Source organism: Sciurus vulgaris (assembly GCF_902686455.1).
Source record: "Sciurus vulgaris genome assembly, chromosome: 1".
In the NCBI taxonomy this organism is placed as follows: Eukaryota; Metazoa; Chordata; class Mammalia; order Rodentia; family Sciuridae; genus Sciurus; species Sciurus vulgaris.
The window spans coordinates 193,795,626-193,822,915 of record NC_136461.1 but is presented as its reverse complement, the minus strand read 5'-3'; the positions used below and the strand labels follow the sequence as shown (position 1 = coordinate 193,822,915).

Here is a 27,290-nt window from a genome sequence, read left to right as displayed (position 1 = left end):
TGCAGTCATAATCTTATTGTAAGTCAGTTCACTGCTTAAATGGGTGAGGTGGCTTGTTTCGATAATTCCAATGAATGTCAGTTTGTAGTCAGGTAAGCTCATCTACATATATTGATATAATTTAACCAAAGCCATTCATTCACAAGAAAGAATATTTAATGTTCTAGTTGTTCTTGTTTGAGATGCTCCTTTTGCTAGTGAGGTGGGGTACTCTGAGAAAAAATATCCCCAAGCAAAAATGGCATGTCTATTTATGAGTGAGAAATTGGTGAACATATTTTCACTGTTGCTCTTTGCTTTTCTACAGAGCAATAGTGGCAATAGAGGGAAAGTTATATTTTCTTTTTCATTTTTTGGAGTTATGTGATGAATCAGTCCATTAGGAAGGTTTCATAGAAGTTTTGGATGGAATGCAGGGAAATTCTGATAGGATATGATTTTTTCACTTGCCAGTAGTGTTATTTTACTTTTCTGGCAAACCTAGCCTCATTTATATAGAGACCTGCCAAATGCTACTATTTTATGGGACTTAAGACAGTTACATCAATGCTTCAATGACTCTAACACCCTTGCACCTGTTTCACTACATTTTTTATTTCTTCCAGTTGTATTCAAACTGCTAACAGAGATTGCTTATTTTTTGGGTGCTGTTCTGCAGAAAGCCAAAATTACAGTCCTTTCAATATCTTTATTATATTTTTTTCAACGTTGAGCGATGATTATTGCTGGGGTGTTGTACCCAACTTTTATGACCGATAACGCCTCAAGTTCATGAGTTTATCACACCTTATTTGTGATAATTTCTTTATGGAAAAGATTTTGCTGAGTTGAGAATATCTAAAGCAAAGTAAAAAAATAAATAAATAAATAAACCTATCAAATACCCTGTGACTGAAAAGATGCTTACAGATGTTTCTCATATCCAGATAACTCTGGGGAAGCTAACAGGAGGGCTTTCCATGTTTCCCAGATGCTGTGTGCGATCTCTAGGTTCCCAGGATTCATCCAAATGAAGATTCACTGGGATTTGCAAATAGGAATTTCCCAGCTGAGCAACTGAGGGTAAGAATGGGATAATCAAGGAAAAGGATTTGCATCTGGATTCCAAGACATTGCTGGGATGTTCTGTGTTTGAATTTAGGTCACCCTTTCTACATTTTCATAAGGTCCAGTAAGGGAGCCAGGAAAGTTCCATCAGCTGCTATTAATTATCTCTTTTTCTTTAAAACTTTTCTAAATATTTTAGAAAAAAAATAGGAAAGGGAGAAAATGACTGAGAGAAAGAAGGGTGAGATCCAAAGTTAAGGAGCTGAATTACTCAGGATTCCTTAGTCTTTCTCAATAATATTTCATCTCCACCCATTTCCAATAAACATTACATCTTTATGCAAGTAGATTAAAAACATAAATAAAAAAGTGGTGGTCCCTCCATGCATTACTGCACTCATTTCACTGACTAATTCCCCCACAAGTGCATGTCTCCAATATTTAAGAAGAGATAATGGTATTGAGTCATACTATGTAATCCATTGTGTTAAGGGCTTTACATGGATAAGTCATTTAATCTTCATAAGAGCTCCTTGAGGCAGATACTATTATTATTTTTTCATTATGCAAATGAAGCAATTAGACCACAGAGAAGTTAAGCTACGTATCCATTCACGTGGCTAATGAGTGGAAGCATTAAGTTTTGTAACCTAGCCCTCTAGCTTTTAAGAGGCCAAGATCTGAAGGTCTCTGGTGTACTGCCTGATTCTGGATTTGTAATGTAGCTTCACAGAAGACCATGTGTTCAGTAAGATTGAGTCTAAAAAGAAATATATGGCTTGCAAGTACAAGAACAGTGTTGGCAACACCCACTTTCTCTTTTCAGTCCCACCACCAGTGAGTTTAGTCATCTTAGCAAAATAATAATATTTCTCTGAATCTTGGGGAATGAGGTAAAACTGGGGGATGAGGTGGGACTAGAAAAATCTCTCTAAGTCTCTTTCCAGTTCCCCAATTCTAGGATTCTTGAGTCAGGTGCTATGAAACATCTAGATTATTCTAACTGCTGATGATTTTTATAAACACCTTTTAATTACCTTGTGGAGACCACAGCTGGAACATAGCAATTCCTGGTTCAGGCTCTTGTATCATCATCTACACAAAATAAAGAAATAGAAAATTAGCATGGAAAGCCATTACATCATCAGTTAAGGAAATTTGTACCACTGATGTAATGTTAAAGGAACTTTGTCCAAGCACAGGGTTGTCATAGAGATCACATCCTCCAAACAACCACTTCCCAGCTACTGCTGTCAAGAGCTGTGTGTTTAAATTTATCTCATTTGAGGGTCTTGGTTGGAATCCAAAGAACCACCGAGACAGATGATTCTCTTTTCAAAGTACTTAGAATTGCCTTCCTTTGGAACATTTTAGATTCAGGTCTGTAAAATCTGCTTCTCTGTTAATTATAGTACAGTTGATGGATCTTATTTTTTCTATTCACTCCCCCACACCCTGCCAATCAGATAAAGTGGTGTTTTAGTCAGCTTTTTTGCTGTTGTAACTAAGAGACCCAACAAGAGCAATTATAGAGCAGGAAAAGTTTATTTGAGGGCTTATGGTTTCAGAGATCTCAGTCCATAGAAGGCCGCCTCCATTCCTCGGGGTTCAAGGTGAGGCAGAACATCATGGCGGAAGAGTGTGGCAGAGGGAAGCAGCTCACATGGTGGTCAGGAAGCTGAAAAAGAAACTCCACTCTCCAGATACAAAATATATACCTCACAGGCACAGCCCCAATGCCCTACCTCCTCTAGTCACACTTTACCAGCCTTCATTACCACTTAGTTAATCCCTGTCAGGGGGTTAATTCATAGTTTGGGTTAAGGCTCTTGCAAACCAATCATTTCTCCTCTGAACTTTCTTGCATTGTCTCACACGTGACTCCTGGGGGCACCCCGCATCCAAACCATAACAAGTGACTACAAGAAAAGCACAATAGCAAATGAAGTTATGTGTATGGCTGCACTGATCCAGGATTTAAATAATTCACAAAACCCAAATGTGCACAAAGGACATATTTTTACCCCTCCCCTTATCTTTTATAAATGCCCCAATTTCTTCTTAACAAAATGATCAGTAGTCCTTTTTTGGAATTCCTTAATTTCATCCAGTGACTTTTCTTATAAAATTAGAATTGCTATCTCCGGTTCAATTCAGTTCAAGGATTCATCCCAGACTTTCCTTTCTTTCCACTTGACCCCAATCCTCAGTTCTCCAGGATGGAACAGGGGAGAAGGGAAGGAAAGTTTCTTGCAGTCAGTAAGCAATTGTACCATGATGATGGTTTAAGTCCCCTCTCTTTTGCTTTGTGTGATGAGCACTGATGCAGGGTGGCTGCTCCTCCTACCTGTATCGAGAGGGTATTTTGGGTTCTACCCAGCACTCTCAGCCTTGTTGATCCTCCTCAGACTTTTTCAGCTGGGGAACCAGCCAAGACTGCTCTCATACCTGCTTTTGTAGACCTCACCTCTTCTGATCATGTGGCCTCCAGGGCCTATATGACCCCAGCCTGTTTGTCAACTATCATACATGTGTGTCTCTTCTGCAAACTGACCCTTCTGAATCCCTTCCTGGCCACTTATGGGCTGTAAGAACTGGAGACATCCCTACATATACCAGTTCACCTTCTTTCCTCTGAAGTTGTCAGACTGCACTAACCAAACCCACCATGTGAGAAGGACTCTTCCACACTCCTGGTTTCCCTCCCTGTGATGGAAGCTCTCCTTATGTAACATATCTGGTTTTTCCTTTCCTATGTGCTCCTCCATAGGGCAGGGAGAGAGACTTTCTCTTTTCAATTTAGAACTAACATAGGTGTACTGTACTTACCTCTCCTCATCTAATTCTTCTCTCCTTCTTCCTCCTGAACAGCAGCCTTCCTACAAAAAACATGGGCTTGTATTTGTTCTCTTCCTGCTCCCAGAAGGGAGGCTATGGTTTTCCAGAATAGTTGGTTAAGGATGCTTTCCTAAATTATGGGCTTAGTATTAGTAATTCCTTTTTTTTTTTTTTCCACCAATGATATTAGCCACTTCCTTCTGTATCAACGTTTGCCCTCCCATCTGCACTATTCTTATCTGTTACCTCATACAGACCTTGGACAGAGAAGAGAGTTATCATTGGTTCTAATTTTAACACACACACACACACACACACACACACACATATATATATTTGTTTTATTTTATTTTGTTTTGTTTCATCCTTTCATATCATTAATGTCCTCCCAAGTTCTGGGCTTCCTCTCTGAAGTCTGATGAGGAGGATGACGACTTCAGGTCAAATTCTGGCTGTGGAAATGATAATCCCTGACTACTCACTTAGTCTCTGGGTTTTAGTTTCATCATCTGTAAAGAGGGAATGTGAAGGATTCCTTCACAAGATTACCAGATTATGGAACTGATTCATTAGGACTCTGCGTGTGAATGGGTCTCACTTGTTGCTCCTCCCCTTTTAATTTTTTGCTATGCTAAGGTATCAGAGAACTGTTGCATTTCCTGTAAAATGCTATTGAATTATTTTTTGAACTATTTTTTCCCAAAATACCAGTTTTAGTAATGAGCAATATCTATATATAAGTACACTCTGTTTGCTGATTCTAAACGCTATTTATAAACTTCATGGATTTCAAAAGACATCCAATTCGGGGGCTTTGTTTCTTTACTTAGGTATTTCCTCATTTTTAAAAGACTTGGATGTGGATTTATAATGTTCCAACATTACATGTCTCAGCCAGAAACCAGGAAAGAAAAAAAAAAAATGAGTAAGTTGTCTGAGGACTCTATCCAAATTCTTGCTGGGTTTTGGAAACCTGAATATACTTCCTTCTTTTCAGTCTGAGGTGGAGGCAGTGAAGGAAGAGGCTTTATAAGAAAAATATGGCTAGAGAATTTGGATTACTGTGGACTAAATTGTAATATATATATATATTTTTTTTTGTTTGTTTTTGTTTTGTTTTATTTTATTTTGTTTTGTTTCATCCTTTCATATCATTAATGTCCAGTGTGTGTGTGTGTGTGTGTGTGTGTGTATATATATATATATATATATATATATATATACACTGAGAAATGCCATACTCTGATTTATGCTGAGGGTTTCATAATGTCTTTCCTAACAGACAAGCACAAGGCAATCACAAAGACAAGGGGAAAAAGTGACAAAGAAAAAAAGAAGCTTGGAAGTTACAAGGAAAGTGTGCTGTCAAGAGCTTCTCTGTAAGAATGACTTTAGATAAGCCGTGAAATACTGTGTTAGCTACCTAACTTCCTTAAGACAAATTGCTCTAATGGCCTCAAGAGTTCCTTAGCAGCCATGCTAAGCTGGGCTATAAATGACATCTCAGCAACAGATGAGTTGTGCTGTAAGGACACATATTCAACTGGATTAGCTTATACTAGTTTTATAGATTTATTTTTGTACAAGGAATTTAAACAGAAAATTAGAAAATAGAAAATAAAAGCAATCATCATCTTCATCATTATTATGGTGGTGTATCAGTTTTTCATTGTTGTCACCCAAAATATCTTCCATAAACAACTTACAGGAGGAAAGGTCTATTTTGGCTCATGGTTTCAGAAGTTTCAGTCCATGATTGGCTAGCTCCATTGTTTTGGGTCTGAAGCATCATGGCAGAAGGGTGTGGCTGAGGAAATCTGCTCAGGTCATGGCAGCTGAGAAGCAGAGAGAGAAAGAGGGAGGGGAAGGGACCAGGACACACCCTCAATGACTACTTCTTCCAAGCATGCCCATTTACTCAGAGTTCCACCTCCTCCTAGTAGTACATTCCACCATCAATAGATCAGCTCCTTAATGAGCTCCTTAATGAGGTCAAAACTCTCACTATCCAATCACTTCTCAAAGCCCCATGTCTGAACATTGCTCCACGGGGGACCAAGCCTTCAACACATGAGCCTTTGGGGGACATTCTAGATCCAAACCAGAAAAATCTTCATCATTATCCAACTAGCCTCATGGTTGTGAAGTTTAAACTTGGTTAATTTTGCTACTGACTTTTCTCTCACATGTGCATATGCACATGCACATCCACATAAATAAATAAATACACACACATAAAATTGCTTTCATAGTTACTAGAGTGGAGTAAAAAATACACTGTCCTGTAACCTGCTTTTTCACTTAGTACTTTAATAATATTTCATTCAAATTGCATAGCTATTTTAATGGCTCCATTATTTCCTTTTCTGAATGTAGCATGATTTATTTACCGATTTCTAATTTCTATATAATTTCAACTAGAAGAATACTGAATGTACACTGTTGTGTGTTTTATACACATCTTCACATGAATACTTGCTCAATTTATTATTTGAGTTAAATTCTTAGGAGGAAAATTAATGGGTGGAAGGAAATGCACATTCTAATAGCTTTATACTTGTTGCCAAATTGCCCTCCAGAGAGACTGTGCTAATTAATACTTGTAGCAGCAGTATTTGAGGGATGCCTATTGCCCCACATCTTTGTCCAAACTGGATTTCTCCTTATTTTCAATGCTTTACAATTTGATACATCCCTTATTTCAATATACTTTAAACAAAATCCACTACAATACAAACTTTTTTATCACAGGGAACTAGCAAAATGGTCCATAAAAATAGTTTGAAACTATTAAAAAAAGAAATAATATGCAAATTATTTCCAAATCTTTGAATTAGTTATATTTCCTAAAACATATTCTCCTGAGAAAACTCCTCAACAGGAAATTCTGGTTTAGGTCCCAGGGGTAATCTGAATTTTGGTCACTGACAAAAATGTTAGTTCTGCATAATAAAGGAAAGCAAAACAAATCTAATCAATCTGAGGATTACCCATCCCCAATTGTGTTTTCCACTAATAGGCTTATATCTATATTTGAACACCACTCATAAAATTTGCGATTGGAATTAAATTATCCTTGAATTCATTATCTGGGTATTATAGAAATTCAGACTCTGTAACATAATGAAATTGCTTTTGATATTCAAGCCATTTCAATAGACTTTCAGAGCTATTAAGAAACAATCCTTGTTAATCCTATGCCAAGATACTGGCAATAAAGTTTTGATAATTATCTTGCAATGTATGTACCTGATTCATAGTTAAAGGATAAAATATTTGAAACATTTTTTCTTGGGAATGAATAGGGAAAAACAAAAGTATACAGACACCTGCAGGCACTTCAGTGTAGAGAAGTGCATTAATTTAGGAAAATGAGCAATATGAAAGTGAACATGTCCAGTGCCAGCAACTGCACATTCTATGCCATAATATTTTAACATCATTAGCCTTTTACACATTTCAACCAATTACTGAATCACTTCATGGAAGTAGTATGGTTTTGCCTTGGAATTTGCTACAGCATAGGATAGAAACCTGTGAGAATAAACTACCATGCTTACATTTTCTTATTCTTGTGAAAGTTTTTGATAATGTAAACAACCCAAATCATCGTAGCAGAAGTATCCCGGAAGAGCCCAGAGACAAGCACACGTGTGCTGAGCTCCCTGAGCCCGCAGCCCGCTGATTTGGAAAGCAGCGACCCAGTCCCTGCTTGGGAGGCCACATGTGAGAACATAAATCATTAGTTTCCATTTGCAAACAGCATAAGAAACCTCCTCTCTGGTGCTCATGGTTTCAAGGCAAGCATACAATGGTGACGCAGTGACCTGTCAGGGAAAGCACATTTTTTCATTTATCATGTTATTAGTCATAGCTGTGGAGAGAGCTTGGACCTTTCAGCCACTTAGATCATCCAGTTTCCCCTCCCTGCTCCTCCTGACTTGCACAAAGGCACCACCTCCCTCCTCTAAGGGATTACCCTGTTCCCTGAATACATATTGTGACGCCTCTGGCTATGCCTATTTCAACCCCCGCCTTGTTCATTTGATCTGTGATGACTTTGCCAAACATAATGTTAGAGGACTTCCTGTGTTCAGAGCTGTTGCTTGGGTATAGATAGAATGATGAGACATAGATGCACTAAAAAACCAAATCACCTGGATGCTCTCCTGACTTTGTCTCTGGGCACTATTTCATTGTGACTGTGAAGTGAAATGTTTCATTTCTACCCCTTCTCTCTGGCAAATTGATTACAGAAACAGCCTGAGTTGGTCATATCACCTTCGTCCACAAACTATGGAAGCCTCCCTTTAAGTTATTGAATTAGTTTTCCAGGCTTTGGACTTGGCCCAGGTAGTGACTTTCTCTGACCCACAAACTGTAAACAAGAAAAGGTGTGCCAGTTATAAGCCTGGGTCTCAAGCAGCGTTGACAGCTTTGCTTGCTCTTTTGGAATCCTGTCATATCAATGTGGTTCAAGTCAGCCTGCTGCAACATAGGATACAGACAGAATAAAAATGAATTTTCTCAGATGCAGATATCCTAGACTTGCCTTCTACCTGCTGATTTAACACTAAAAGCAGGTGTCTGAATGATGCTGAGTGAGATCAGCAGCCCCCTCCCTAAGCCAAACTTCAAAATCTTGGACACTGTTTTAAGCCATACCACAGCAAAAACTAACTGGTACATTTGCCCATGCTTAAAGCTACTTTTAATTTTCCATTAATAAGGAATGGAAGTCAAAGGGTCATCAGCAGAAGTTGTAATGCATATGTCTCTAGGAGCCAGGGAAGTGATGAAATTGAGTAAATAGCCAAGTATAAGAAAATTCACCAGTCTTCTTAATTTTCATTTTGCCAATTCTGATCAAGACAGATGAAAACTACTTCCATATTTTTTCTAAAATTTTTATTGGCATGTATGTATATATCTATTTAGTTTGCATATACTTAAGGTACAACATGATTTTATATGCATATAGGTGGTAAAATTATACATTTAGAGTCAATTTGCATATACAGTCATGTGAATTGACATATCCATCACAACAGTTATTTGTGTGTGTGTGTGTGTGTGGGAAGATTACCTAAAAACCTTCTCTTAATAAGTTTTCAGGATATTGTACAATATTTTTAACAAAACTTTAAAATCCTTGTGCTGTGTGGAAGATCTCCAGATGTGTTCATTGAAGTAAGTGCAAGTTTGTACTATTCAAATGACATCTCCTCATTTCTACCCCTTCCCTTGCCATGGTAACTCTGTGTTTCCATGTATTCATTATTTCTTCGGTGACACCATGCAACATTTGTCTTTCTTCATCTGTCTTATTTCATTTGGCATAATGATCTCCAGGTCCATGTACACTGTTGTTAATTGTAGTATCTCTTCTTCTGTGGTTGTATTGCATTATATTTATATAATAAATAAATTATATGTATATCACAATTTCTGAATGTGTTTTTTTTTTTATTATGGATAGGTTGTTTTCATAGCTTGACTAACATGATAAATAATGCAGTAAACAGAACTGCAGATGAGTCTACAAGTTGTCAGTTTCATTTCCTTCCGGTATATATGCAGCAGAGAGCTGCTGGATGATAGAGTAGCTCTATTTTTAATTTATTGAGGAGACTCCATACTCTTTTCCATAATGGATGTACAGATTGCATTCCTGTGGATGATACACAAGATTTCTCTTTTTCCACACACCAGCCAATGCTTATCTTTTACAATTTTAGTCTTTGATGATAGCCATCCTAAAATGTACTAGGTGACATCTCATTGTGGTATCATTTGCCTTTTCCTGATGATAAGTGATCCAAGTGCCTTTTCATCTATACCTGTTAACCATTTTTATGTCTGTTTTGGGAAAAATATTTAATCAGATCTCTGATCATTTTTTAATCAGTTTTTTCCTGTTGAGTTGTGTGAATTCCTTACACATTTTGGATACTAATTTCTTATCAATATGATTTGCACATGTTTTCTCCCAATCTGTAGGGTAACTTTTTATTTTCTTGGTTATTTTCATTCCTCTACAAGGTTTTTAGTTTGACCTAGTACCCCTGGTTTACTTCTTCTTTTTTTTTTTTAACCTGAGATTTCAGTGTTATATCAAAAAACAAAAAAATAAAGTCAATCATTGATAAGTCTAATTGTAGAGACATGTTTAAGTAGCACTAAGATGGCGGTTGGCGTTGGGCTAAGAGGAGATTCATAATTAGTGTTAACACGGCGTGATCTACTTTTGCCTGATTAGTTAATGTCTCCTCTGCACTAGTGGTCAACGGATGTTCCTCATTCTTAATTGGTACTGTGGTGCATGCTACAACCGTGCTACTTAATCCTAAGCTGATTGGCTGCCTTAGTATATATAATACATTCTCTTCACCTGGGAAGAGATCACAGAACGTGGGACTAAGCACACACCTGTAGGTCACAGGTTGCAGGTTGCAGGTCGCAGGTTGCAGATCACAGAACGAGGGACTAAAAACGCACCTCTAGCACACACCTTTAGGACGCAGGATGCAGGATGCACCTCTAAGAAGAAGCAGCAGAACTCTAAGAAATAGCTTCTCTGAAAGCGTAGCACCTCTAAAACTAAACAAGTCTCTTTTCCTCTAAGCAAAGTCTCTCTTCCTCTAAAATTAAGCAATGTCTCTCTTCCTCTAAACAAAGCCTCTCTTCCTCTCAAAGCATCTTTTCCTCTAAGCAAAGCCTCTCTTCCTCTATAAACTAGCGAGCAAATAAGCAAGGAAGTAGTCCAGAAAAAGATAATAGAAGTAGTTCATTTCCAGTCCACTTCCGATAAATTTCCATGGAATTGTTGCTGTGGGAGGCACATCTAATGTCAAGGATATTTCTCCTATGTTTTCTCTTAGGAATTTTATAGCTTCTGGTCCTACACTTAGGTCTTTGGTCCATTTTGTGTTTGAAGAAATTAATACTGGTCTCTATGAGTGAGGGAGTCCTCGTGAGAGCATATCTTTATGACTTTTTATCATAAAGATAGAAAGTTTGACTCACTAATTGTTTTGTTTTCTTGTCTCAATGTGTGACTTTGTTCTCCTGCATTTTCTCCCACTATTGCTATGACATCTTCCCTGAGTAGCTAATCAGAGTTCAGACAGATGAGGAGGCCTGATCTTGGACTTCCAGCCTCCAAAATTGTGAGTGAAATAAACTTCTTTTCTTTATAAATGCTCCACTTTAGTTATTTGAACAACAAAAAATGGAATAAGATAGGGTATATTCATATGTTTTGTGTCTTCCTCAATTTTTTTAACATTTACATTTTCTGTGTACAGATATTGCAATACATTGGTTATATCTATATCTAAGTGTTTTATCCCTCTTGATGCTATACTCAATGAGATTATTTCATTGAATTCTTTTTGGTAGATAATTCTTTTTGGTACAAAGAAATGCAACTAATTTTTGTAAGTTAATTCTGCATCTTGATAGTTTGGTGCATGTACTTATTAGCTCTAACAATTGTGTGTGTAAGTGTGTGTGTGTGTGTGTGTGTGTGTGTTTGTGTGTGTGTGTGATTTGGGGTTTTATACACATGGGACCATGTCATCTGTGAAAAGGGCTAATTTTAAATCTTCCTTTTTGATTTACATGTCTTAATTTCTATGTTCTAAGAAAATCAACAGGAAATGTTGTGATAAAACCCAACAGACACTTTGACTGTTATGGAGGGAATAGCAAATGGTGTGAACTGGGTGTACAGAATAATCCTTACTCCATCTAAGGTTGAGGTGGTAGCTACACAGCTGCTGGTTTTTTTTTTTTTTTTTGTTTTTTTTTTTTTGGTGCTAGGTAGGACTGTGGGCTTGATAATGTCAGAATGTTCACTTCTTTAACAGAAAGAAAAAGTCAGTATAATGTCCTGACTTTTAATAGTTGGATTACTTTGTAAAAAAAAAAAAAATGTGTTCGCTTAAATATGACATATGTACTGCCCAATCATAATATCTAAGGTACAGTAATGTGAGGCTCATGGAAAGTGCCTCTGAATGACAGGGAGAAGAACCAGTAGAAGGCAAAGGCAAATTTTAGAAAAGAATATGTATACCTATTACAGAATCAAATCTCTCCAAAGATTAATAACCATTGAGACAGAAGAATGAGAAAGAAAGGAGAAGCAGAAAGAGTCAAGTGAAGAGAGAGGGTGGTAGGCAAAAGTACACATCTAGGAACTATAGGGAATGAGGGAAAAGCAGACTTTATTAGGTTCCTAGTATCATCCTTTTATATTTTGCTAGTAATACTCTGGATGATGAGTTTTCATTACTTTCATTCAAGTTGATCACTGCATGTAATAAAATGGAAAACCTTTGAACTAAACTTTGGAGTATAATATGAGCAGATTTCTGCTAGAAAATCTGGTAATGATAGGACAGGAAAACAAATACAAGCAGGAAGAACTCACTGACCCAGTTTGACATCTAGCTGGATGGGAGGGAAGGGTCTTCCAATCCCAGAATAGTGGACACATCCCATTAGCAGAAGTTGTGGCTTATATTCCTTCATGCTTCGCAAAACATCACCTAATCATGCCAATCCCCATTACAAATCCTTCAGTGGTTTCCTGAAAAATTCTAAATAAAGTGCCAGCATCTTAGCTTAGCCTCACCCTTTTACCTTGCTCAACCTTCACGAAGTAGAATATAACAAAACCATGTGGAGGGGCTTGTAGCCCATGTAAGCCACTACTCTGTGCAACACAGTCTTATTTCTGATCATAAAAACGACTCGCCCATGCAAGATGTCATTATGTAGCAGTTCTGTGGGGGAGACCTACTTACATAAAGCCCAGGCAAGGAAAGAACCGGCCATCTGTGGGACTGGTCCTCCTTCAGAAAGGAAAAGTACCATCAGTCTGTGACTGGCCCAAAACAATTACCAGTGAAGGTTCCATGGACTTTTGAAGACTTTGAGCATTAATTAGAGCAGAGACATGAAGGAAGCCCTGAATTCCTACAAAAAAAGAAAAAGAAAAACAAACAAAAAACCCACAACTTTGCTTTCTTCATGAAGAGATTAGCCTCCCAGATGAGTCTCATCTGTGAAATGAAGGGTTTGCGCAAAGCTGTTTTTATGAGCATCTTAGTGACAAAACTCTATGAAACCCTCAACCTTCAAGTTGTATACATTAACTATGTACAGATTTTTGCAACTCAATCATCCATCAATGAAGTCTTTTTAAAAAAAAAATATCTGAACTCTATTAGGAGATCATTCTTTCTTTGTTATCAACTAAAAATTACAAAGCAGGTTTTGAATTCATTCTATGTGCTAATAATAATAGCTGGACCTTAGTAATATTAAAATATTTACAACTTTAGAGACGTAATGTTTTTAACTATTTCAATTCTGACATGGAAGATTCTAGAAAATGTGCTTTTTCCTCAGTGTTCTAATAATTTCATGTGTTGGCTTTGTCTAAACATGTCCTCCTTCCAAGAAGTTGCAAGAAATTGCAAAAACAAGCTTGAGCTTGTAATACAGATAGAGAAACAAGACAGGTTATAGAGTTCTCCCACTCTGTGTGAGAAATAAAAATGACAGTTGTCTCCATCTCAGAATTTCCTTTCATTGGGAATAAATTAAGTATCATATGTAAATATTTACACATAGAATCAAGCATGTAATAAATACACCAGAGCTGTGAACTGTTTCCTCAATAGAATTAGTAAAGCATAAGAGATTGAATTCAAAGCCAATGAAATATAATTCAGAATATGAAATCGGTGTGATGAAAACCAATGGTAAATTAATATAGAGGATGAGACACTTCTTTCTTAGTAGAGAAATGTGAAGAAACAATTGTTCTTACATTTGCCAAGTTTTAGATAATATTTGGGTATTTAAATAGACATTGCCCACAAACATTAAGAATGTGATATTAGAACAAGGAGTGAACTCAGAACTGTCAATCCAGCTGCCTTCTGCTGGAGAACTGAAGCCATAGTAGTGGCTATGTATCAGTAAAATAGCAAATGCAGAGAAAAGAGATTGAGAATAATAAAAGGAAAAAAAAGCCTAGTGCTTTGTGTTCATATCTCTATAGTGTGGGCAAAAGCCAAGAAAACAGAGAAGGAAACACAGCTAAGGAGTCATGTTGGGATCAAGCTAGTGTCTTACACAGCGTCTTCCCCACAGGATATTCATTAAAATATACTAATGACTTAATTACCTTGGTTAGGTGGCTAATATAGCAATAAGAAAATATAATGAAATAGGGTTGGTCAGAGGTTGGAGGTCATCTTTCACATTTCCTCTTAGCATCAGAGGTTGACAATGACCTCTGATTCTTTTCTTAATTATTTATTCATTTTAGCTATGTAGAACACCAGGGTGTACCCTGACATTATTACAAAGGGATGCAACTCAGTGAGCTCCAATTCCCTCCGATTTTTTTAAAATTAGAGTCCTGTGGACATCCCCTACGCCAGGGCCCATGACCCACAGTACCACAGCCATGTGTGCACATACATACGAAGATTCACTCAGCTTCTTTCCACTGTTCTCCCCTTTTCCTGCCCCTTCTTTCTCTTCCTCAAGCCCCTTCATCTACTCTACTGATCTTTTCTCTATTTTGATGAGATTGCCTCTCCTTTATTTTTCCTCTTTAGTCTCTTTCTCTCTTATTTTTTTTTTTAATGTCTCCCCCTTATTTTGGATTAGCTTCTGCATATCAGAGAAAACATCAACTTTTGACTTTTTGGGACTGGTTTATTTCACATGACATGATAGTCTCCAGTTTCATCCATTTACTGGCAAATGCCATAATGTTATTCTTCTTTATGGCTGAGTAATACTCCATTGTGTATGTATACCACATTTTCTTTATCCATTCATCTGTCAAAGGGCACTTAGGTTGATTCCACAGCTAATGACCTCTGCTTTTAACAGAAAATAGGTAAGTGTCGAAAAAAGTCAACAAGAGTAGAATATTTCAACATATTTGTCAGTGAAAGGGAGAACAAAATAATAAATGAACAGTAGTTTGGAGAACTATAAAAGTATGAGAAAATTGAAAAAAATATTTTCAAAATAAAGGTTTTCTGAACCTAATCATAGATACAAGGAAAATCCTTTCTGGAGATAGAAAAACAGTGATGTTTTAGGAGATAGAAACAGGATTGGATCAAGAAACAGGATTGGAATGAAAAAATGGACAGAAGCAAAGGATATGCATGTCAAAAGTGGGAAGGAAACTTCTTAAAAAGAATCTAAATGGAATGAGATAATTGAAGATAAAAAGAAAATATGATACAAAGAGAAAAGATTAATTTAAAAAGCAGTTCTTACCTTGTCACTCCTGCTTACAATTTTTCTACAGTTCCCTATCATTGATGGGTTTGGCTATATGTAGAGTGATAACAGAAGCATATGGAGTAGAAAATCGGAAGGGACCTGAAATTTAGATTAAACTAAAACTGAATATGTGTTTTCTTCTTAAAGAGCAAAAATTTTTCTGTGCAGTAATTGTGTGACACGACTTTTCAAAATAAAGTTTTTCTGAACCTAATTATAGATACAAGGAAAATCCTTTTGGAGATAGAGAAACAGTGATGTACAGAATATAAAACTTACAGGCTGATTGACTCCATGTCATCCTGGTCATTGGTGACAGAACAGTGATTTACATTTGGCATCTTAATTCCTAGACCCTCTTTATTTTCATAACACCAGAGCAGTGTTGTAGCTTTGATGAGCGGCTCAGCTCTTGTTGGAATATCACTGAGTCCTTAAGATAGAGCACACGGTGGCTCTCTCAGTGCATGGACAGTAACCACCCACAATCCCAAGCAAGGCTCCTCTCCACCTTCATTTGCTGAGGCTGTTCTTCTACAGTGGAAAGAGACTAGGATGAGGATTCAAGACAGAAAAACAAGAGCAAAGAAAAACACTGGAATTTGAATCCGGAATGTCCCTGTTCAATTGACCTTCACAAAAAAAAAAAAAAAAAAAATCGTATTCGTAAAATAAGGATGACTGCGTTGTCATATACTCTATTTTTAATGTTTTTATTAGTACATTATAGGTCTGCATAAGTGGGGTTCATTTTGATATAGTAACACATATTTGGAATATAATCTGCTGCATTTTGTCATCAGTACTTCCTCTCCCCCACCTCCCATTGTGTCCCTTCCTCTACTGGCCTTCCTTCTATTTGTTATATATGTTACAATACATATATATGACATATTCCTGTACATATATATGACATATTCCTGTATGTCATATATGAATATACCTGTATGGTATATTCATATATGACATAGCATAATTCGGTCAATTCCATTCTGCAGTTCCTCTCTGTTTAAAACTTTTTAAAAAATTACATGTCACATGTACTATTTTAAGCTCTTTTGTTGGTGCATAATCATTATCCAGAATAATGGGTTTCATTATACCGCTCGATGTCATATAAGGGCACAAATAAAATTTCGTACATGAAATCACATTTTGGTAAGAAAACACTATGTATAAAATGATTAGCTTCCTACCTACTGTTTCCCTTTGCCTACCATATCCTTTGGATTCTTTGAGGCTCTCCTGAGCTTTGTGTGTCTCTGAGCCCCTCACTAACCAACCCCAGGTAGAGCTATTCACTTTTTCTTTTGTGACTTTGCTGTACTCTATACCTGTTTTAGTCATACACACACAAAAAAATTTAGATTTCAGTTGTATGTGGGAAAAGGGATACACCCAGTTCATCCCTGTATCTCCAGCATGTAATGCAAAGCTTGGGAGCTATCAGATAGTTAAAAAATACTGTGGAATAAATTTATGATGCACACAGTGGAGAGTACACCATGGTTGTTTTGTACTGCGCTGTTGAAGCTTCCAAGAACAGAGCAGTTATGAGTCCCTGGAAATCTGAAATAAATTAAAAAAAAACACTTCACTACATAAATTGGACATTCCTCAAACACACAGAAATTATATTTCATGTAGTATTTAAGTTGCAATGTAATTATTTCAAATTTCAGCAAGCAAACTTCATTATTTGGGTGTCCGTGAAGGAATTTTTTCAGTGCTGATGAAGCCGAGAGACTTATCCAAAAATAATAAAGCTACTCAAAAAGAGTACTTATTAATCAAGCACAGAAGCCAAGCATAATCACTCTGTAAAATAGTTTAAATTTTGGCTTATGATATTTCCAAATCTTAGCCGACTTTTTTTTAAAAAAACATATTTAAAGATTGAGATTAGAGGCTATAGAAGCAAAAGTCTCTGTTATTTGAAGCAGAAAAACAACAATCTTGATAAAATAGGTAAGTGTGAACGGCCCCTTTTCTTAAGCACAATCAAGAAATTGAGTACCGAGAATCCAGTGGTTCAGGACATCAATTGTAGCAAATTCCTTAGGTGTTACAATTGATCAAAATAAGAAAGAGCAAAGGAATTATCTGTCACTCAAGGGTAAAATTTGTCAACTTTCTGAGTGGTTGTTGGAAAACAGTCCAGGGCAAGAGCCCTGGCCACTCTTAACCTACAGTGGGATGCAGGCTCAAAATATCACACAGTGATTAACAAACATGACCGCCCAGCTCTGGAACACACTCCCAAGATCCATCTGGCATGAGCTTTATCTGAGGTTCCATTGAGGGTCATCTCCATCTCCCTTGGAAATCCATGAGACAGGAGAGCAGAGACAGCCTACTGTAATGAGTGAGCTACTTCACCTCTCCAGGGAGAGAATGAGAGATCTCTCAGGTGCCTCCAGTCTTCTGGTTGCTGGATGGAAAGGGTCAGGAAGGGCCAGAATAACCAGTTCTGATTGTGATTCCTTCCAGAAAGGAAGATGGCTTGCCTAGATTTTAAGCACACCGGACTGTGGTGTAAGCTTCATTTATGTTCAAATCTCAGCTCTGCTCTCCTGACTGGGCCAGTTTTGCTTAACCATTGTCAAGAGTTGGTATCCCCGTGCACAGAATAAGGAACATGGGATACGGTGAGAATGAAGTCCCCACTTCTTTGCAAAGCTTGGAGCACAGCCTCCAGCATGTGGAAGGTATGCAGGGGCAAAATGGAAGAACTGAGAACAGCAGCCAGGCCCTGTGTCTTGTGCTGGGGACATCCCCCTGGGGTGCTCAGTAATCCAAACCAGTTTGTTAAATGACCTCGTTGAGAATGCTTTAACTTGGATAAGTGGGTTTGTTTCCCTCAAGGAGAACATCACAGGGGAGGTAGCGAAAGGATCATCTGAGAGGAGAAAACCTGGGAGGAGAAATCCAGAAATTGGGATTCCACTCTAATTCCTGATGCAAAATTTGGGAACCTGGAGAAGAATCTTTATTTCTGGGCCTACGTTTCCTTTTTTGCCAAATGAAGAGTTTAGAGCAGCTGACTGGTCTTCAGATTGTATTTCTCGGGGACCTAGGATTATAGGACTTATGGGATCAACTCTGGAAAAGAGAACAAGAAAAGGGAGCTGGTGGAGATGTCTTCCCCTTCTTACAGGGACAAAAAGGGGTTTCACGTTGACCTCTCTGAAGTATTTGTGACTCCCCTAGCACTTCTCTCTCTCTCTTTTTTCCTTTTTTTGTGGTACTGGGGATTGAATCATGGTATTTCTTTTTTATTTTGGGAGGCTACTGAGGATTGAACTCAAGGACGCTTGACCACGGAGCCACATCCCCAGTCCTATTTTGTATTTTATTTAGAGACAGGATCTCACTGAGTTGCTTAGCACTTCATTTTTGCTGAGATTGGCTTTGAACTTGAGATCCTCCTGTCACAGCCTCCAGAGCCACTGGGATTACAGGTGTGTGCCACTGCATCCAGCCATGGTGTTTCTTAAACAATGTTTGACTACTGCTGGACCAATAATTGCTGTAAGAGTCTTTCTATGAAAAAACAGTATAAAGTATAAAGTAATAGTATAAAGTATAAAGTAAAAGTATATACACAATGGAATACCCTTCAGTCATAAAGAAGAATAAAATTATGGCATTTGCAGGTAAATAGATGGAATTAGAGAATATCATGCTAAGTGAAATAAGTCAACCCCAAAAAACCAAAGGCCAAATGACTTCTCTGATAAATGGATGATGACCCATAACAGGGGGTTGGAGGGAGGCAAGAATGGAGAAGGATGGATTGTATAGAGGAAAATAAGGGATGGGGAGGGGTGGGGAGAAGGAAAAAATAGAATGAGACAGACATCATTACCCTACGTACATGTATGATTACGCAAATGGTGTGACTCTACCTCATGTACAACCAGAGAAACGAAAGTTGTACCCCATTTGTGTACAAAGAATCAAAATTTTAAAAATAAAGATTTTTCAAACATGATTTGTGGGGCCCAGTACTGAAGGAAATGTGAAATCCCAAGTTCAAAAAGTATCCAAAGGCTTTCCCATTTCTTTCACAGCCTCCTCATCTGCTCTTTCCTCTGTCTCAGTGGGTTTCATGTTCTGGTGCTGTGTACCCTCACCCTCAGGGAGACCCTGAGGTCTCCGCCCCACAGCTCAGCAGGTAAGGCACGCCCAGCTGATTCCACCACCCTGCACCACACCCAGGCCCCTCTCTGACAGGGTGACGGACTGCAGGGCCTGCTGGGTGAAGGCCCAGGAGCAGGTGGCTGAGCTCACCTCCGCGGGAGGCAGCAGGCAGTTCCGCCGGGAGCTGAGGCTGTGCATATTCCCTCTCCTGCTCCATCGTCCTGTGAGACTTCACTACCAAAACTTACTCAAAAATAAAGATTTTAGGGCTTTTAAGACAGTAACGGCAGATCTTAAACCACAGTGCTCTGAGGGAGGGACCCTGTGCCACCATGTTGGTTGAATGCCATGAAACTGGCTCTGGATTTAACACAATAGCCGAATGTGATTATGATCTCCTCCTGGTTGGGCTTCTTGATGATAGACACCAGTGTAAGCAGAGTTTTTGAGGATTAGTTGAGCCTTATCAGTTCCAAAGAGGGCAAAATAAATTCAACCAAAAAAGAGGAAAAAGAAGGAAAGTGAGAGAGATAAGGGTACCCCACAAACAACTCTTGACATCAAGAATAACTACTGAAGTGCTGTTGGGGAAACCACTTAATGTATTAAGGTTATTATGGCCTGAACACCCACCTTCTGAATTCTGTACTTCTTGATTCTCCCTACAAATTTCTTCTCTTTCACTTCTTTCTTCAACATTTCTCAGTCAACAACCCTCAGTGCGTTGTCCTGTTTCTCTAGTTTTTTCCTAGCCAGCTCCCATTCTCTTTCCTTGCTCTTCCCTCTCGGACTAAACAATTTGAAACCTGGTTTCTCTCCCTGGGCCCTGACCCATTCTTCCCCAGGAACACACAGCAGTATAACTTGCCTTTGATCTATTGTTAAGTTACCCCTCATTAATCTCCTGGTTGATGGGCCAACCATTACAGAGTTACATTCGCCAATGTATACATTTACCTTGAGCGCTCAAGGAAGAAGGAAACCCGTGTGCCTGAAATACAAATACAGATACAATTGCAGAGGAGGTGATTTTTCAAAACATGTCTTGGTTCAGCCGATACACATGCAACAGCTCACATGTGAGCACTAGCTATCTGCAAATAGGCTTATCAACCCTGTCCAAATGGGAACAGACATTTAAAGCTATTCAAAACCAAGAGACTTATTGGCTCTGACTTCAGATACATAGGATAAACAAATCCTGCTCAAACCAGGTCCAACTCACTCCCAGACGCAAGATTAAAGACTGAGCTGCTCACATATTCCTGACTGAATCACTAACAACTTCTGTCAAAGTGTATACATATTTAAGTTGTGGGGTGGGGGCAGGGGAATGGATGACTGAGCTACTTTATGTACTTTCAAAGTCCTCTTTACTTTCAAAGCGTGCCGTATGTACTTTCACATTAGACTAGCGTCATTTGGTCCAACTGTAAACAGATCAGTCTGTTGGTAAATAGGCTGGTTTCTACAAATGGGCTTTAATATTATAGACATGAAATATTAACAATTAAAAGAAGCAAGTCTTCATGTATTTTTGCTTTTTTATACATGAATTTTATTTAAAGATTTTAAGTAAGACAATGTAGACATTAGTAGAACTTCATTTTATTTGCACAATTAAAAAAGAACCTTAACCCCTAATTCAATCAAGCATGATTTTTTCTTTTCTTAATTCTTGTTTTATTTTTGATTAACATATATTGATTAATATTTTAATATATTCTGCATGAGATGCTTATATCCAATTGCCCTTTATCTACCTTGCCTCCCCTTCCCAACTGCTAGGAATCACTATTCTACATTCAGGTCAACTGTTATTTTAACTTCACATAAGAGAAAACATGTAATACTCATATTTCTGTGTCTGACTTATTTCACTTAATATAATATCCTCCATTTCCATTCATTTTGCTGCAAATTACAGGATATCATTCTTTTCATCGTTGTATAATATTCCACATTCCATAGTTGTCTTGTTATGAAAAATTTCACATTTTTTCTATCCATTCATCCATTGATGAGAATCTCGTTGATTCCATATCATCGCGATTGTGAATAGTGCTGTAGTAAACATGGACCTGCAGGTATCTCTTTGGTATGCTGATTTCATTTCCTTTGAAATTACACCCAGAAATAGGATAGCTGAATCAAACAGTAATCTGTTTTCAGTTTTTTGAAGCCCTATACTCCTCTCTATAATGAATGTACTAGTTTACATTCCCACCAACAGTGAAAAAGAATTTCTTTTTCTCCTCATTCTCCCCAGAATTTGTAATTTATTTTATGTTCTTTAAAAGCAGTAGACCAAGCGATATGCAGAAAGAATGGCCATCCTTTGTCAGGATTTGTTTTGCATTATTTTCAGCTTGGATATCATGATGTTTTCAGGAATATGTCCCATTCATAAAAACTCATAATCTGGATTTTTTAAAAAAAATTTGGCCTATGTAGTTTTTGATTTATTTTGTTTCTCTAAAATAGCTTCTGCTTACTATTGAAAAGCTAAATAAATATTTCCCATAGTGCCTACTAACTTCTGCACTGCTTAGGGAAAGACAAATGACTGAGGTATGTGCAGCCAGATGTCCAAAGAGATTTGTAATGCCACAATAGTTGTCAGCATATATTTTAATGATTCAAGTTTGTGTTTGGTTTCTAAAACTTGACAATTGGCAACACCTAAACACTTGCCTCGTTATGAAAAATTTCAGGTGAAATCACGGAACTCTGCACTGGTGAAAAGCTTCAGTATTCAATGCATTGGAAAAAGGTGTGTGGAAGGCCAGAGACGCTCAGAAACTCGGGCACTGTCTCAAGGACAGCAAGCGGCGAGAAGAGCATGTAAGAGGATGCTGTCTTAGTAGGGAGACAGATGTCATTTCACTCCTTACTTTGGCTATTACCTGTGAATGGATGACTGAATATGTCATCGTTTATAAACTGCTGCATCTCACACACAGTTAAACAAGGAAATTGACTTCTGCTGTATTTAAAAAAAAGATTTGTGGTTGCTTAACCATGATTCATTGGAAGCATCTCCAGACTGTCTTCACCTCTGTTTATTCTGTTTTGGGATGAGCTGGAACTCTATATAGTATGAATTATCTTAGATTTAAAGTTAAAAAACTGAAAAAAAATTCTTTTTTATGTTAACTTTTAAAAAAATTTAACTGGCATAGTAATCGTATGTATTTATGGGGCACAATGTGGGGTTTTGAGATATATTTATATAGAGAATGTACAATGATTAAATTATGGTAATTAACACAACTATTTCTCACCTTCATTATTTATGGCGAGACATTTGAAATTTACTCTTGGAAGTTTTGAAATGCTTATTATTACTACCTATGGTGTTGAGCAATGGAACCCCAAAACAGACACTTTGTACCCTTTGGCCTAGGAGACAGTGTGCAGGAGCAGTTAAGTGCATGGGGTTTGTAATCCACTAGGCTTTGTGGTCAGCCCTGACCTTTCCACTTACGATTGTGGAACAATGCTTCTCTATGCTTGAGTTTCCTCAGCAAGAAAACGGGTATCATAAGACTGAGCTCCTAGGGAGGTTGTTGGTGTTAAGTGCTCAGGGCTTGGTAAATAGTAAATCTACAGGAAATAGTGACTTTGGTCATTAAGGTTATTTGTTCTTTTTCTTTTTTCAATCTGATCTTGAATTGCTGTATACATGGCATCTCTCAAAAGGCATAGGAGAGTCACTACAGCTGCCTGTCAATCATTCTTATACTAGTTCTTGATCTCTCAGAACCAACTGTAGGTTTAAATTAGATGCATTCCCTGCCTTTTCCTCTAATAAATTCCCCCAACTGATAGATTATCCTAATTCTCAGCCTGTGCCAAGAAGAAAAGAATAAATATTTTACAAAGGATAGGAATGTTCATGCTTCAGAACAGTGTTTCTAATTGAAAGTGCAGAAGTGTGAATCCTAACTTTTGTGTGGAATTCATGAACATTTGGGAATATATTTTTAAAAGAATAAATATATGAGTTTAGGGGAAAAAAAGCCATTACATTTCCTGAGTCTACATTCACTGTTTCATTTCTCTTTCTGTTGTCTTAATTTTTTTCTGGCTACCATAGAGGTCAGAAAAATATACTTAAAAAGTGTTCAAATCTAGATAATTGGTTATCAAAATCATGTTTATCTTTAAGACCATGAGTTTTGAACTAAAAATAATAATAATAAGTTGCCAGCAATTGATGACAAAAGAGTTCACTTTTTAATGGGCAGGATTCAGTTTTGAAAAAAGGAAGAAGTTTCACTAGTTTAAACAGAAAAGAATTCAATGATGTTAGCAACTTAAGATATCCTGAGTAGTGCCTATGGATGAGGCTCTGCTCCAAGTGGTTTATATATATGTACAGAATTTGTCCTCACAAGCAGTCCTTGGGATAAGTAGTTTTCCATGTTTTATACATGAAAAATCTGAGTTCAAAGACTTGCCCACAGTAGCATAGCTACTGACGAGTTAGCTGAGCCACAATTTCAACCTGCATATTTTGACCTTAGATATGCATGCCTAACTGCTGCTCTCTACTGCCTTTAATGCACAGAATAAGGTGTTTACCAAATTCCTGAAAAGACCAGAAAAGCTATGCCTCCATTATTGACTTCTAGGACAAAACTGTAGAACTGACTTTCCATGCATGGGGATTAGAGAGCTGGGTAATAACAGCCGATTGAGAAAATAATGTTGTTTGTCAAAAGACAAGGAAACACTTCTAGATTTGCAAAATGGGTGTCTTGCATCCTCTCCACACTGAACTTTTATTTGGAATTCAATTCCCATGCCAATTACTGCACCCAATTAGCAGGAAGAAGTTAAATCACAATTGGAACCCAGCTTTGCAGCCTCTAAGCTCAGAAGACACAGCCAAGAGAGGATGAAAACAATGTCAAGCAAGCCAATATAAAGTCATACAAGCACTTGAATGGAAGCTTTTCTCCTCTGCTTCAGGATTTTCTCACTATTCCTCACAAATAGTATTTCAAGTAAAATAGTGTGGATGCTTGTGCAATAACACAAGCAGGTGAGTTAAATAAGATGTTTTATTTTCTTTCCTTGTAAGTTTCAGCAGCAGGTAACAAATGAAAACTCCTCAGTCTTGCAGAAGAAGAACCAAGAGGCTGTGATGATTCCAGAGTAACAACTGAGATTGCTCCACCTTTTCAGAGCTGTCTTGACAGGTTGATAACTTATAGGTGGAGAAGATTCCGTAAAGAAGATAAGGCAGAGGAAGGTGAGAGAAAGCTGTGTGCTTTAAACAGCAAACATTATCAAAACTCTTCAATAGCATACCTGTCATATGCAAATCAATCAGTTCCTGCTCTAAATCTACAGTGCTCAGAACGCAGTGTGCATTATCCTAATCAAGGAAACTTATTAAAAAAAAAAAGGAGATCCTTGGGATCCACTATAGATTTAATAAACTGGAAGGGCCAAGAATCTGTGTTTCTAAAGGACTTCATATCATTAATAGAAAACTTTGGATAACAACTGTTTTAATCAGCCTTTGCGCTGCTGTGACCAAAGGATCTGACAAGATCAATTAGAGGAGGAAACATTTATTTTGGCCCTTACGGTTTCAGAGGTCTCAGTCCATAGATGGATGACTCCATTCCTCTGGGCTCAAGATGAGGCAGAACATCATGGCGGAAAAGTGTGGTGGAAGAAAGTATCTGGGAACAGGGCAACAGGAAGCAGTAAGAGAGCTCTGCTCAATAAGGACAAAATATAAACCCCAAAGGCATGCCCCCAGGGACCCACTCCAGCCACACCCTACCTACCTACAGTTACCACCAAGTTAATCCCTACTAGGGGATTAATAAAGCTAATCAAGGTTCTCATAACCCAATCATTTCCCTTTGAACCTCTGGCATTGCCTCACACATGAGCTTTTGGGGGGTCACCTAATCTATATCATAACAACAATTCAGATAATCCTCTGAAGTAATCACCTTATTTTCAAAGAAGGAAATAGCTTGTGCCTGTAGTGAAGGACTATCACAAAAATACACCTAGTTTTACTTTATTTTCCTCTACAGGGGTGTGAGAATAAATATGGCAAATACAGGTAGAATGTAAACTGGTGAAAAGTGGGATTCTCAATGGTATCTTTCAAATTTGTTTTCTTCCACATAACAGAAGGTCATTTCCTAACCAGGGAGGGACAAGCTACCTTTTCTAGACATCTTTTTTTGTTCATGGACTTTTCAAGGTGCCATTTATATTTGGCCACATTCCCACCGTCAGGGAATCTATGTTTATTTCTGGGTTCTGAATGACAGAAAACTCCTTTCTAATCAGAGACCGCCCTTCCAGCGCAAACTGAGACATTCTTCCTGTTTCTCTTCGCAAACCTTCTCCCCTAGATGCTCCAGAGACCTGCAGTCACAAGAACAGACAGCTGAGGCTGTGAAGCAATAAAATAGCAAGAGATATGATGCACAGATATGGACATGGTTGCTCTAGAAAATGCCAAAAGCAATTCACTCTCTTCTGAGACTCAGCATCAGTCTCCTTACTGAGCCTGGAGGTAGGGTTCCTGAAATCCAGTTCCCTCTCTCATCTACATACCTCCCATAGGTACCACACTGCCCCCTGGAGATACCTTCACTTTGGCTCAGGGTCTTCTCTGCATCCTTATGAATATCCCCCCTTCAAAGTCCCGGGGCACTCATGCCACCTAATATGTCCAAAACTTCATTAATGGGTTTTAAATACTCCTGCACGTATTCCTTATCCTGTATCCCCATATCTAGAATGGGTCCACCTTAAATCTAGTTGCAAAAACCAAAAGCCTGTGAATCACCATTGATACCTCCCTGTCATTTCGCCAATACCCAAGGTCAGTCCACACCAAGTCCACTGGATTTTATATTGAATGTCTTCTCTGTATCTGCATTTCCCCCTTCTATCTTAAACAACAGAACACTATTTTAAACCATGATTATCTTTCACAAAATCTTCAGTAACAGAAGCCTAACAGCATCCTCTACGTGCCTCTCTCCAAAAATTAATCTTTACCCATCAGCAGGAGAGAATGTATCCTCTTCCACCTGCCTGGAAGTCTTCCCTCCCATCTGATTCACCTACCTTCTGCCTTCCTCTGCTGTCCATCCCATCTCCTCAGAGAAGCCATTGCTAAGTCAAACTCTTTCAACGTGCACATGGAACACTGCAGATCTCTCCATTAAAGAACTTACCACAGCTGCACTGTTGTATTTGTTTATGTGATTATTTGATTAATATCTGTTTATTCACTAGATGATTCTCTTCTCAAGGGCAAACACTATGTTTTTCCCAGTGCTAGCACAGTCTTGGGGAGATAGCACAAATCCAGCAAATTGTTTTGAGTGAGTGAATGTTAAAATGTCCGGAAATGGGAGAGTTTTATATTTCTCATCTCTCTCCAACTGTGCCATGGGACAGCTAGTGCTGGTCTAAAACTGCTCCAGAACACAAAGTAGATTCAAGTGCTTTTTGTCATCTTTATCCCCCTGGTCTAAGAGAATTTGAGAAGATGTGGAATGACCCAACACAAAGCATATGTTATGACAGAAACAAATGCTCCAACTGTTCCTCCGTTGTGTCCACAATGCCAAATAGCTGCATAAAATCACTAAAAGTTAACTGTCTGTATAGTAATGTATTTATCGAGTGTTTGGCATTATGGAAAGGGTAACTTTTGTCTGTGTAAATTAAATGAATTGCATATTCTCTAATTTTCTTGAAAGTGTCTTTTGTTAAACATGGCTAATGATCCTATAGTTATTGAATTTTTGTTTGTCCAGTGATTCAATAGACATACTACAATTTTTACCAGCCAAATATTTACATGAAATCTAATTCTCACAATAGCCCCAACTATTTTACAAATGAAGAAATTGAGGTTTAAGATCATACAGCTAGCA

General features: G+C 37.9%; 1 long non-coding RNA gene across 1 annotated transcript; it reads left to right on the top strand.

The window, feature by feature from the left end:
• LOC306660880 lies at positions 1-27,051 on the top strand. Its single transcript, XR_013763777.1, has 4 exons — positions 1-92; positions 971-1,062; positions 24,446-24,616; positions 25,749-27,051. It is a non-coding gene; the product is annotated as an uncharacterized lncRNA (long non-coding RNA).
• The last annotated feature ends 239 nt before the right edge of the window (positions 27,052-27,290 follow it).